General features: G+C 44.1%; 1 protein-coding gene across 1 annotated transcript in view; it reads right to left on the minus strand.

Moving 5' to 3' along the window:
• Window positions 1-1,861, minus strand: part of LOC141133882 (asialoglycoprotein receptor 1-like) — a 44,513-nt gene extending 42,652 nt beyond the window's left edge. Inside the window, exon 1 of the mRNA XM_073623481.1 lies at window positions 1,691-1,861. The gene's annotated coding sequence lies outside the window, so the exon portion shown is untranslated. The remainder of the gene's footprint in view (window positions 1-1,690) is intronic.
• Window positions 1,862-13,374: the final 11,513 nt, after the last annotated feature.

The raw sequence follows: 13,374 nt of genomic DNA on the forward strand, positions 1-13,374 counted from the left end.
GCACAAATTAAATATAATAAATAAATTCGATTAAATAAATCTTGCATTGAAAAAAATTGCAGGAAAATACACTTTTTCAACACTTTTAATACTTATTCCCCCCAAAAAAAACAAGGAAATAAAAAACTACGTATCCAAAATTTACTTTCAAATTAAAGTCCTAAATGTCCAGAAAAAAATTATTTTGGCTAGGCTACAAAACCTTAAAGTCATAATGTGCTGAATCAACAAACAAAAAAAAAAATAAATAAAAAAAATAAAATTTGTGTGACTTAAAGGCTTTAAGGAGAAAAAAAATAGCTTTTTAAGAGGTTAATTAGAAGAAAAAAATAGTAATAATTACTTACAATAAATACGGAACTAATACAAATAAAAAAGGAATTCATAAAAAAAATACATATACACATATACATACATACATACATACATACATAAATAAAACAAATATTATCATAAATAAATATTATAATAAATAAATATTATATATATATATATATATATATATATATATATATATATATATATATATATATATATATATATATATATATATATATATATATATATATATATATATATATATATATATAGTTTCATCAGTATAATAACAAATAGAATTTGTTTTGCATATATATATATATATATATATATATATATATATATATATATATATATATATATATTAATATTTATTTATGGTAATATTTATTAATAATATTTATTTATTTTATTTATATATGTATGTATACGTATATATATATATATATATATATATATATATATATATATATATATATATATATATATATATATATATATATGCAAAACAAATAAACAAATTCTATTTGTTGTTATACTGATGAAATGATAAAAAGAAAAAAAAGATCTGAGCACACTAATAATAACCATATGATACCAAATCAACACAGGGCTAACACATAGCTGGGTACATTGTGTCATGAAATACTACCTGAATATAACTCATCACAAAGCAGAAGAGCAGAACATATATGAAATAGTAACATCAAAGGAAAAAAAATAATAATAATGATATTACAGAAAAATGTCATATAAAACATGATAATGCGTAATAATAATTCACAAATTGTGCAATCTGCAAACAAAATTGTTGTCATACTAATAAAATAATAATAAAATAAAGATAAAAGAAAAAAGATGAGCAAACTAACACTAACTCTAATAATACCAAATGCACACCGATATAACAAACAGCAGCGCACAGCTTGCCCTCCAATACTACAGAAACTGAACAGCACTACATACAGCATAAAAATATCTGGTATTAATAATAATAATAATAATAATAATATATAATCATCAAAATTATTACAAACAGTCAAACAAAGCAGGATGCTGCATTCTGTTACTTAATTCATCATTAGGAATGATGTCATCAGTCTTGTTATGTAATAATAATTATGTATCAATTATATCAACACCAAAATAAATCCTAAAAAATAACTTTATAAAATCAGAATTGATAGCTGACACTGTCCCGATATTACCCCCCCCCCCCCTCCTAGTGATTGTATCTCTTCCCACCTTGTGACCCCCCCAATGGGGCTGAGATAAAATATAAAATCTATTGCCTCCACTATGACAGAATGTAGTGTGGGGGGGCTCTATGGGGTCCCCCCCACCCAGGAATGAACCCCAGAGATCTAATTACCAGGAGATGGACTGTCCTCTGCTCTGGCTGCTGGCAGAATGTACTAAAGGTTCTTATAGTGGACTGTGGGAAATCAGTCGTCCCCCCTCTGATTTGTTGTATGTAGGGGTGGGGGGGTAGGTGCCCATAGCCGTCCCCTCTTATCTTATAAGATGCTCGCTCAGCACGGCTGCTTCCTTCCTACATCCAATGTGATCAGCAACTCAGCAATTAACTCTTCACACATAGTTACATAGTTAGTGTGGTTGAAAAAAGACCATCCACCTCCCCCACCCCCCGATGATCACACCATTCCTGGTCACAAAGCTGCACACCTCGGCAGGTACAGTGCAGGTAATTCTGTAATACATGGTATAAAAATACAACGATATTGCAGCTCACTCCATGAACATTTGTTGTGTTCCAGACTGACTGTGTAAGGACTGGTGGGGACAGGTCCTCATTCTCCTATATCCCCTGTACTCAGAGAGCACCTGGAGAGGACCCAGAGAGCACCTGGAGAGGACCCGAAGAGCACCTGGAGAGGACCCAGAGAGCACCTGGGGAGGACCCAGAGAGCACCTGGAGAGGACCCGAAGAGCACCTGGAGAGGACCCAGAGAGCACCTGGAGAGGACCTGGAGAGGACCCAGAGAGCACCTGGAGAAGACCTGAAGAGCACCTGGAGAGGACCCAGAGAGCACCTGGAGAGGACCCGAAGAGTACCTGGAGAGGACCCAGAGAGCACCTGGAGAGGACCCAGAGAGCACCTGGAGAGGACCCGAAGAGCACCTGGAGAGGACCCAGAGAGCACCTGGAGAGGACCCGAAGAGTACCTGGAGAGGACCCAGAGAGCACCTGGAGAGGACCCGAAGAGCACCTGGAGAGCACCTGGAGTGGACCTGGAGAGCACCTGGAGAGGACCCAGAGAGCACCTGAAGAGAACCCGAAGAGCACCTGGAAAGGACCCAGAGAGCACCTGGTGAGGACCCGGAGAGGACCCAGAGAAGACCCAGAGAGCACCTGGAGAGCACCTAGAGAGGACCTGGAGAGCACCTGGAGAGGACCCAGAGAGCACCTGGAGAGGACCCGAAGAGCACCTGGAGAGGACCCGAAGAGCACCTGGAGAGGACCCAGAGAGCACCTGGAGAGGACCCAGAGAGCACCTGGAGAGGACCCGAAGAGCACCTGAAGAGGACCCAGAGAGCACCTGGAGAGGACCTGGAGAGGACCCAGAGAGCACCTGGAGAGGACCCGAAGAGCACCTGGAGAGCACCTGGAGTGGACCTGGAGAGCACCTGGAGAGGACAACAAGAGCACCTGGAGAGGACCCAGAGAGCACCTGAAGTGAACCCGAAGAGCACCTGGAAAGGACCCGGAGAGCACCTGGAGAGGACCCGGAGAGCACCTGGAAAGGACCCGAAGAGCACCTGGAAAGAACCCAGAGAGCACCTGAAGAGGACCCAGAGAGCACCTGGTGAGGACCCGGAGAGGACCCAGAGAAGACCCAGAGAGCACCTGGAGAGCACCTAGAGAGGACCTGGAGAGCACCTGGAGAGGACCCAGAGAGCACCTGGAGAAGACCCAGAGAGCACCTGGAGAGGACCTGGAGAGGACCCGGAGAGCACCTGGAGAAGACCCAGAGAGCACCTGGAGAGGACCTGGAGAGGACCCGGAGAGCACCTGGAGAGGACCCAGAGAGCGCCTGGAGAGGACCCAGTGAGCACCTGGAGAGGACCCAGAGAGCACCTGGAGAGGAACCGGAGAGGACCCGGAGAGCACCTGGAGAGGACCTGAAGAGGACCAGGGGCTTGTAGTCCTACAGACACTGGAGAGCAATGCTGAGACCTGTAGTCCTACAGACACTGGAGAGCAATTCTGAGACCTGTAGTACTGCAGACACTGGAGAGCAATGTTGTGGCTTGTAGTCCTACAGACACTGGAGAGCAATGGTGAGACCTGTAGTCACACAGACACAGTGTGAGGTCTACTGTAAAGGTCATTTTTCAGGCTTTTGGTAAAATTATAGATGCATGAGACACTGCTGGACACGCTATGGCGGACAAGTAAAAATGTTATAACAATACCGTTCAGGGGCAAGAGGGTCTTTTATTTGAACTTAAAGGGAAACATGAAATATACATAATTCATTCAGATATTATGGGGGGATACTCAGTGGAAACCCTAAAACTGCTTCTGAGGTTGGGCAGCTGCACAATGTCCCCCAACAAAAGTGACACTGAGGGAAAAAATGATTGCCACTAAATTACAGTTCCTGTCCACCTTCATTCTGTTTGTAAAAAAAAGGTCTCCCCCCCATTAAAATCTATACCAAACCATTGTCCACTGAATAAAGATCTGGTGGGGGTTTTGAGGGGACCCTGCGCCATTTTTTATCTCAAAAGAAGAGTAAAAATTGTTTTAAAAAGTGTACTGTAACTTTAAGGAAAAAAGCATGGTGTACCCCTAAAACTTATACCAAACCCTTACCCAGACATACTACCTGGCTGACCAGGAAATGGGGGGACTGAGCACCCCACCCTCCTGGACCGTACCAGGCCACATGTCTTTAACATTGGGAGGACACCTCATGGGAGAGGAACGCAAACTCCACCCCGCTAGGCACCCTGCCGCCATGTTGATAGAGACAAGGAGCTTACCCGAGTTGCCTTGGCCTATTGGATGTTCTGTGGTGGGGACACATCGGAATCTAGAAGCCCTTTAAAACAGGGGGGTCCCTAGATATTCCCCCTGCAATTTACCCTCCCAATGTTAGGGCATGTAGCCTGGTGTGGTTCAGGAAGGGAAGGGGGACATGCTTTCTGCCCCCCTTTTCTGGACAGCCAGGTCACATTCCTGAAAAAAGGTCTTAGTGAGGTCCCCACACTGATTATTCTTTTGCCCGGGAACCATCCCAAAATCCACCCATCTACCATTTAGTGGTGGTAGTAATGCCGCCACCAAATGAATAATGTATGTCTGCAGAAGTAGGGTGTTGGGGGGCAATTCTGGCCATTTAGCTTCCTCTGCCAGTTATCTGTGAACACAACGCAATCATCGGCTAAACATTATTCCAAACCTCCAGAGATCACATTGAGCCTCTGTGCGTAACCACCCCCATCTGCAGGCTGTCCTTTACATACATACTCCATGCAAACCTATCCAGCCTCACAGGGGTTAAAACTCATTACAAACACTACACAGCAGAGACTCTGAATAGCAGAAGAGGGAAACCCTTAACTTCCTCATCTCTCACCACCAAATTATCAGATATCAGGAATGATTCTCTATTTTCTGACGTTCAGCATTCTCCCTCCCCACAGCAAGAATGTCCCAAAAATTCTAAACCTTCACCACCATCGCATGTGGTGATAGGCCTAATCACCCGATTGTACTGAGACTCTTATTAAAGGGAACGCAAGTGGTCCTTACCTACCCTGAGCTGGTGAAAGAAGTAAGGGAGGAAGAAGCCTTGCTAGATGAAAAGAATCAGGGATTCATAGAGCTGTCAAACCTTAATCCCAAGACTGAGAAGGTTTCAGCTCGGGTGACTCAGGTGCAAAAAAGAGTGTTCCTGCGGAGGATAGTGATGAGGAGACAGAGAAGGATGAATACTCAAACCCTTCCATTGTCAAGTCTGTCAGTGAGACAGCCCCAGTTGACTTGTTGACTCAAGTGGTTCAGGTTCAGGACAAGATGCGACAGACCTTGCACCGAGTAATGGAGGCTCAGGTCAATATGCAAATGGCTAAGCCTGATCTAAGAAAGTGCTTCCACTGTGGAGAAATGGGACATTTCCAAGCCCAATCCCAATACTGCCGACGTGCTGAAAGCCTTACAGAAACTTTTTGCTCAGAAGGTGGGAAATAGGGATGAGCTTTATGTTCAGGTCGAACATGAGTTAGACTCGAACATTGGCTGTTCGCCCGTTCACTGAACACTACGGGGAAGCCATAGGGATGTCCCCCTGTGTAAGGGGGGGCGGACCGGGTGGCCCCGCCCCCTCTGATGCTACAGGGAAGCCATAGGGATGTCCCCGTGCATCAGAAGGGGGCGGGGTCACCCAGTGACATCACCGTGTGGCCCCGCCCTTAGTTATAAAAGAGCTGTCACCTGAGAGGATGCGTCATACGGCGAGTGCCTCCCATGTAGGCGGGTCAGTCGCGTTTTTTTTTTTTTCTTTTTCGGTCCGTCGGCGGAGCAAGAGAAGAAGAAGAAGACTACATGGGACAGTTTTATTTTTTTATTTTTTAATAAAGGACTTGGCCCCAAGCCGTGTCTTGTCATTTTTAACATTTTCACACTTTTTTTGTGAAATGCTAGGGGTACATTTGTACCCTGTTACCATTCCACACAGGGGGGGGGCAGGATTTGGCGGTCCCCTTGTTAAAGGGGGCTTCCAGATTCCGATAAGCCCCCCGCCCACAGACCCCCTCAACCACCGAACAAGGGTTGTGGGGATGGGGCCCTTGTCCCCATCAACATGGGGACAAGGTGCTTTGGGGGGCTATCCCAAAGCACCCTCCTCATTTTGAGAGCATGTGGCCTGGTACAGTTCAGGAGGGGGGGTGCTCTCTGGTCCCCCCTCTTCTCCTGTGGCCTGCCAGGTTGTGTGCTCGGATAAGGGTCTGGTATGGATTTTTGGGGGGGACCCCCGTGCCTTTTTTTTTAATTTTGGCGTGGGGTTCCCCTTAAAATCCATACCAGACCCTGGTATGGATTTTGAGGGGGACCCCGACACCATTTTTTTTTAATTTGGCACAGGGTTCCCCTTAATATCCATACCAGACATGAAGGGCCTGGTATGGAATTTGGGGGGACCCCACATAATTTTTTTTTTTTTTTTGATTCGGGGTTCCCCTTAATATTCATACCAGACCCAAAGGGCCTGGTAATGGACTGTGGGGGACCCCCATGCCATTTTTTTCAATGACTTTTATGTGTATTGCAGAGACCCGACAATTCATTAATAGCCGCGAGTACTTTTAAATGACTTTTTTTCCTTTAGAAATGTCATTTTGTGCAGGGACTGGTGTAAACACAGGAAACATGCGCCCCTTTACAGGCATACTATAGACCAGGGTTTCTCAACTCCAGTCCTCAAGGCGCCCCAACAGGCCATGTTTTCAGGATTTCCACTATTTTGCACAGGTGATTTGATCACTTTCACTGCCTTAGTAATTACCACAGCCGTTTCATCTGAGGGAAATCCTGAAAACATGACCTGTTGGGGCGCCTTGAGGACTGGAGTTGAGAAACACTGCTCTAGACACCCCCCAGCTATGAAATTTAAAGGAATATTACACTTTTATTGTTTCACTTTAAGCATTATTAAAATCACTGCTCCCGAAAAAACGTCCGTTTTTAAAACTTTTTTTTGCATTGATCCATGTCCCCTGGGGCAGGACCCAGGTCCCCAAACACTTTTTATGACAATAACTTGCATATAAGCCTTTAAAATTAGCACTCTTGATTTTTCATGTCCGTGTCCTTTAACCACTTGAGCCCCGGACCATTATGCTGCCTAAGGACCAGAGGTCTTTTTCCAATTTGGCACTGCGTCGCTTTAACTGCTAATTGTGCGGTCATGCAATGCTGTACCCAAACGAAATTTGCGTCCTTTTCTTCCCACAAATAGAGCTTTCTTTTGATGGTATTTGATCACCTCTGCAGTTTTTATTTTTTGCGCTATAAACGGAAAAAGACCAAAAATTTTGAAAAAAAATGATATTTTCTACTTTTTGTTATAAAAAAAATCCAATAAACTCAATTTTAGTCATAAATGTAGGCCAAAATGTATTCGGCCACATGTCTTTGGTAAAAAAAATGTCAATAAGCGTATATTTATTGGTTTGCGCAAAAGTTATAGCGTCTACAAACTAGGGTACATTTTCTGGAATTTACACAGCTTTTAGTTTATGACTGCCTATGTCATTTCTTGAGGTGCTAAAATGGCAGGGCAGTACAAACCCCCCAAATGACCCCATTTTGGAAAGTAGACACCCCAAGGAAATTGCTGAGAGGCATGTTGAACCCATTGAATATTTATTTTTTTTGTCCCAAGTGATTGAATAATGACAAAAAAAAAAAAATATTTACAAAAAGTTACATAGTTACATAGTTACATAGTAGGTGAGGTTGAAAAAAGACACAAGTCCATCAAGTCCAACCTATGTGTGTGATTATGTGTCAGTATTACATTACATATCCCTGTATATTGCGGTCATTCAGGTGATTATCTAATAGTTTCTTGAAGCTATCAATGCTCCCCGCTGAGACCACCGCCTGTGGAAGGGAATTCCACAACCTTGCCGCTCTTACAGTAAAGAACCCTCTACGTAGTTTAAGGTTAAACCTCTTTTCTTCTAATTGTAATGAGTGGCCACAAGTCTTATTAAACTCTCTTCTGCGAAAAAGTTTTATCCCTATTGTGGGGTCACCAGTACAGTATTTATATATTGTGGGGTCACCAGTCCGGTATTTATATATTGTGGGGTCACCAGTCCGGTATTTATATATTGTGGGGTCACCAGTACAGTATTTGTAAATTGAAATCATATCCCCTCTCAAGCGTCTCTTCTCCAGAGAGAATAAGTTCAGAGCTCACAACCTTTCCTCATAACTAAGATCCTCCAGACCCTTTATTAGCTTTGTTGCCCTTCTTTGTAGTCGCTCCATTTCCAGTACATCCTTCCTGAGGACTGGTGCCCAGAACTGGACAGCATACTTCAGGTGCGGCCGGACCAGAGTCTTGTAGAGCGGGAGAATTATCGTTTTATCTCTGGAGTTGATCCCCCTTTTTAATGCCAATATTCTGTTTGCCTTATTAGCAGCAGCTTGGCATTGCATGTCATTGCTGAGCCTATCATCTACTAGGACCCCCAGGTCCTTTTCCATCCTAGATTCCCCCAGAGGTTCTCCCCCCAGTGTAAGTTGTCACTAAATGATATATTGCTCACACAGGCCATGGGCATATGTGAAATTACACCCCAAAATACATTTAGCTGCTTCTCCTGAGTACGGGGATACCACATGTGTGAGACTTTTTGGGAGCCTAGCCGCGTACGGGGTCCCGAAAACCAATCACCGCCTTCAGGATTTCTAAGGGTGAAAATTTTTGATTTCACTCTTCACTGCCTATCACAGTTTCGGAGGCCATGGAATGCCCAGGTGGCACAAAACCCCCCCAAATGACCCCATTTTGAAAAGTAGACACCCAAAGCTATTTGCTGAGAGGCATGGTGAGTATTTTGCAGCTCTCATTTGTTTTTGAAAATGAAGAAAGACAAGAAAACATTTTTTTTTTCTTTTTTCAATTTTCAAAACTTTGTGACAAAAAGTGAGGTCTGCAAAATACTCACTATACCTCTCAGCAAATAGCTTGGGGTGTCTACTTTCCAAAATGGGGTCATTTGGGGGGGTTTTGTGCCACCTGGGCATTCCATGGCCTCCAAAACTGTGATAGGCAGTGAAGAGTGAAATCAAAAATTTACGCCCTTAGAAAGCCTGAAGGCGGTGCTGGGTTTTCAGGGTCCCGTACGCGGCTAGGCTCCCAAAAAGTCCCACACATGTGGTATCCCCGTACTCAGGAGAAGCAGCAGAATGTATTTTGGGGTGCAATTCCACATATGCCCATGGCCTGTGTGAGCAATATATCATTTAGTGACAACTTTGTGCAAAAAAAAAAAATGTGTCTCTTTCCCGCAACTTGTGTCACAATATAAAATATTCCATGGACTCAACATGACTCTCAGCAAATAGCTTGGGGTGTCTACTTTCCAAAATGGGGTCATTTGGGGGGGTTTTGAACTGTCCTGGCATTTTATGCACAACATTTAGAAGCTTATGTCACACATCACCCACTCTTCTAACCACTTGAAGACAAAGACCTTTCTGACACCTTTTGTTTACATGAAAAAATTATTTTTTTTTTGCAAAAAAATTACTTTGAACCCCCAAACATTATATATTTTTTTAAAGCAAATGCCCTACAGATTAAAATGGTGGGTGTTTCATTTTTTTTTTCACACAGTATTTGAGCAGCGATTTTTCAAACGCATTTTTTGGGGAAAAAACACACTTTTTTAAATTTTAATGCACTAAAACACACTATATTGCCCAAATGTTTGATGAAATAAAAAAGATGATCTTAGGCCGAGTACATGGATACCAAACATGACATGCTTTAAAATTGCGCACAAACGTGCAGTGGCAACAAAATAAATACATTTTTAAAAGCCTTTAAAAGCCTTTACAGGTTACCACTTTAGATTTACAGAGGAGGTCTACTGCAAAAATTACTGCCCTCGATCTGACCTTCGCGGTGATACCTCACATGCATGGTGCAATTGCTGTTTACATTTGACGACAGACCGCAGCTTGCGTTCGCCTTAGCGCGAGAGCAGGGGGCGACAGGGGTGCTTTTTTTTTTTTTTTTTTTTTCTTTATTTTTTTTTGCTTTTTTATCTGATTTTTAAACTGTTCCTTTCATTTTTTTTTTAATCATTTTTATTGTTATCTCAGGGAATGTAAATATCCCCTATGATAGCAATAGGTAGTGACAGGTACTCTTTTTTGAAAAAATTGGGGTCTATTAGACCTTAGATCTCTCCTCTGCCCTCAAAGCATCTGACCACACCAAGATCGGTGTGATAAAATGCTTTCCCAATTTCCCAATGGCGCTGTTTACATCCGGCGAAATCTAAGTCATAAAATGCTCGTAGCTTCCGGTTTCTTAGGCCATAGAGATGTTTGGAGCCACTCTGGTCTCTGATCAGCTCTATGGTCAGCTGGCTGAATCACCGGCTGCATTCTCAGGTTCCCTGTTGAGACAGGAGGGCCAGAGAAAAACACGGAAGATGGTGGGGGGGGGGCATTCCCTCCCACGGCTTGTAAAAGCAGTCTAGAGGCTAATTAGCCGCTAGGATTGCTTTTACATGAAAGCCGACCGCTGGCTGAAAAGAATGATACCAAGATGATACCTAAACCTGCAGGCATCATTCTGGTATAACCACTCAAAGTCGTGAATGGCGTACCTGAAGACAAAAAAATGGTTAACAATAAAGCACAGTAAACAGTAAAGTATAAAAAATTGCATACCTGAAAAGCAAACATGATAAAACATAATAACAATAAAACATTGCAGAATAGAATACAGTAAAAAAGAGCAGAACAAGAGAGAGAGAATAGAGAGAGAGAGAACAATAAAACGACAACTATTTTTTTTTATTTTATATATTTTTTTTTTTTTTTTTACACTTTTTTTGTAACTAACTTTTATAACTGTAACCGGTTCCAGGTTCGGGTCTCTCAAAATGCGATGGCATCTTGGGAGACCCTGTGAAAGTGTGCCTAGTCTGTGCAATGCTGTACCCTACGCTAATACTCAACTAGTGAATGGTAACGTTCAAAACATTCACCAATGCAAAGACCAGGATTGTCAGGACAGGAGGGACAATAATAGCGGGTGTCACGCCTATATCCGCGTTTGCTGCAGACACGACATCTTTTTTGGGGGGGTTCGTTGGGTAGGGGTACTCGGGAGGACATAAAGAAAATGCCTCTCATGCAGCCGACTGCATTTCCTTGGGGATGTGAATGGGGGAAGTACGGGTGCTGCAGAAGCGGTGGGTTCCCAATTAGGATTGGCGAATGCAGCAGGAAGGGCACTATGGGCACGACGGGCCTGTGTTTGTCTTCTTGGTGGCAGCGGGACACTACTTGTGCTTGCCACCTCACCAGCTTGAACTGCACTTATGGGACTCGCCACGTCACCAAGTGTTACTGCAGTGCTGGTTTGATTATGACCAGGGTGTACTAGGCCGCTGGTGCTTGCCAGTTCACCAAAACGCTACCAAAAAAACTGTTAGCGATCGCAGGGATCAGGCCTGACTCTGCGAACGCAGCAGTTATGCGTTTAGTGTTTTGTAAGTGACAGTGATCGATCGATACTGCACTTGGGTGGGCTGGGCTGGGCCGGGCGGAGGGGCAAAACGCAGGTGCTAGCAGGTATCTGGGCTGATCCCGCTAACACTGCGTTTTTGGGAACCCTAAACTGCTGGGGACGCTAGTATAGATCTGATCGGATCAGATATTGATCCGATCAGATACTATACCACTAAGGGAGGTGTACGGTGCGTGCGTGGGTGTTAGCGGTACTGGCGCTAATCTGACGCTGCCTGGGGCGACACATATCACCGCCGGGCGATCAGGGGGCTAAACCTTTATTCGGTAATAAACGGCGGGTGCCCTGACACTATAAAAAATAAACGAACTAACCAGCGTCACCCGTAACGGTTATATGGTGATCAGTGGTGAAAGGGTTAACTAGGGGGCCATCAAGGGGTTAAAACATTTATTAGGTAGTATATGGGGGTCCCTGTCGCTATAAAACGCTGACGGCGAACCTAAATATTTACCTCCCTAACTAGCGTCACCATCGACACTAATACAGCGATCAGAAAAATGATCGCTTAGTGACACTGGTGACAGGGGGTGATCAAGGGGTTAAAACATTATTAGGGGGGTTAGGGGGGTACCCTAGACCTAAAGGGGGGTAATACTAACTGTCCCAACACTGTAACTGTCACAAACTGACATCAATGCAGTAATCAGAAAAAAAAAACAAAAAACAAAAAAACTGCTGGTGTCAGTTTGTGACGGGGGGGGGGGATTGGGGGGACGATCGGGGGGGGGATCGGGGTGTTTTGTGTGCCTGGCATGTTCTACTGTGTGTGTGTAGTGTTTGTGCACTCACATTTCAGTCTTCTCTCCTCGGGCCGGAACGGAAATTACCGAGCTGAGGAGAGATGAAATTATTTCCTTTGCTGCTGTTTAGCATACAGCAGCAAAGGAATGTTCCCATTGGCCGGCGGCGATCGCGAGGGGGGGCCACGAACGGATGGCCTCCCCGTCACCTCCGATCGCCGGGGGACAAAAGACGACCGCCTCGGGCACCGGGGGGGGTCCGATCGGACCCCCCACCCGCGGAAGGCAAATCACGTATATGTACGTGATTTTGCCTGTCCGTGCCACCTTGCCGACGTACATCGGCGTGAGGCGGTCGTCAAGTGGTTAACGGTGTTCGAACAAATGTTTTCCTGTTCGCATGTTCTGCTGCGCACTGAACCGGGGGGGTGTTCGGCTCATCCCTAGTGGGAAACTACAAGGGGTCTCAGTGAAGGAGCCAGCTGAGAACCCCGACAAAGTCCAGAGCTCCAAAAGTGGAAATCTGAGGAAGACCAGATGGAGACAGAAGAAGAAGAGCTCAGGGAGTGTGACTACACCCCCACCCAAGCCAAATATCAAGCCATCTAAGTTGGAGAAAAGGGAACAGAGAGTCAATGCTTCACCACATTCCAAGGCTACTGTTAGGTCCTTTCAACAGTTAGTAAGGAGAGGAGGGAACTTAGCTCACTCTAAAAAGCAAACTGACCCGCCAGAGAGACTTCTACGACCTTCTGCTATTGTGTCAGTGCAAGTGGAAGGCGTCTATACCAAAGCATGACATATGAAGGACATAACCTCCAGTTCTCTTTTCCAACCTGTTATAAAATAATCTCCAAACCCCTCCACCTACCCAATAAATGACGTGACATGGTTTATTGGAGTAAAATGGCCTTACAGCCTTTTTATTAACAATTAACGTAATTTAAATAAATAACATTTTTAAAAATAACCATCAACCAAACTTCTCTATATACTTTG

This window comes from Aquarana catesbeiana, linkage group LG03 (assembly GCF_042186555.1).
Source record: "Aquarana catesbeiana isolate 2022-GZ linkage group LG03, ASM4218655v1, whole genome shotgun sequence".
NCBI lineage: Eukaryota > Metazoa > Chordata > Amphibia > Anura > Ranidae > Aquarana > Aquarana catesbeiana.